Source organism: Puntigrus tetrazona, unplaced genomic scaffold, assembly GCF_018831695.1.
Source record: "Puntigrus tetrazona isolate hp1 unplaced genomic scaffold, ASM1883169v1 S000000003, whole genome shotgun sequence".
Taxonomy (NCBI): Eukaryota; Metazoa; Chordata; class Actinopteri; order Cypriniformes; family Cyprinidae; genus Puntigrus; species Puntigrus tetrazona.
In genome coordinates this window covers 4599314-4600159 of record NW_025047683.1, presented here as the reverse complement: position 1 = coordinate 4600159, position 846 = coordinate 4599314, and positions in this window count along the sequence as shown.

Sequence of the window (846 nt, the reverse complement as noted above, 5' to 3'; positions counted from 1 at the left end):
GAATAGGACTCGGTTCTATTTTGTAGGTTTCTGGAACCGGAGCCATGATTAAGAGGGCGGCGGGGCATTGCGTATTGCGCGCTAGAGGTGAAATTCTTGGACCGGCGCAAGGCGGAAAGCGAAAGCATTTGCCAAGAATGTTTTCATTAATCAGAAACGAAAGTCGGAGGTTGAAGGCGATCAGATACCGTCGTAGTTCCGACCGTAAGCGATGCCGACCCGCGATCGGCGGCGTTATTCCCATGACCGCCGGGGCGGCGTGCGGAAACCCGCAGTCTTTGGGTTCCGGGGAGTATGGTTGCAAAGCTGAAACTTAAAGGAATTGGCGGAAGGCACCACCAGGAGTGGAGCCTGCGGCTTAATTGACTCAACACGGGAAACCTCACCCGGCCCGGACACGGGAAGGATTGACAGATTGATAGCTCTTTCTCGATTCTGTGGGTGGTGGTGCATGGCGTTCTTAGTTGGTGGAAGCGATTTGTCTGGTTCATTCCGATAGCGAGCGAGACTCCGGCTTGCTAAATAGTGGCGCGGCCACTTGGGTGGCGTCAAAAACTTCTTAGAGGACAAGTGGCGTTCAGCCACGCGAGATGGAGCAATAACAGGTCTGTGATGCCCTTAGATGTCCGGGGCTGCACGCGCGCCACAATGGGCGGATCAGCGTGTGTCTACCCTGCGCCGAGAGGCGCGGGTAACCCGCTGAACCCCGCTCGTGATCGGGACTGGGGATTGAAACTATTTCCCATCAACGAGGAATTCCCAGTAAGCGCGGGTCATAAGCTCGCGTTGATTAAGTCCCTGCCCTTTGTACACACCGCCCGTCGCTACTACCGATTGGATGGTTTA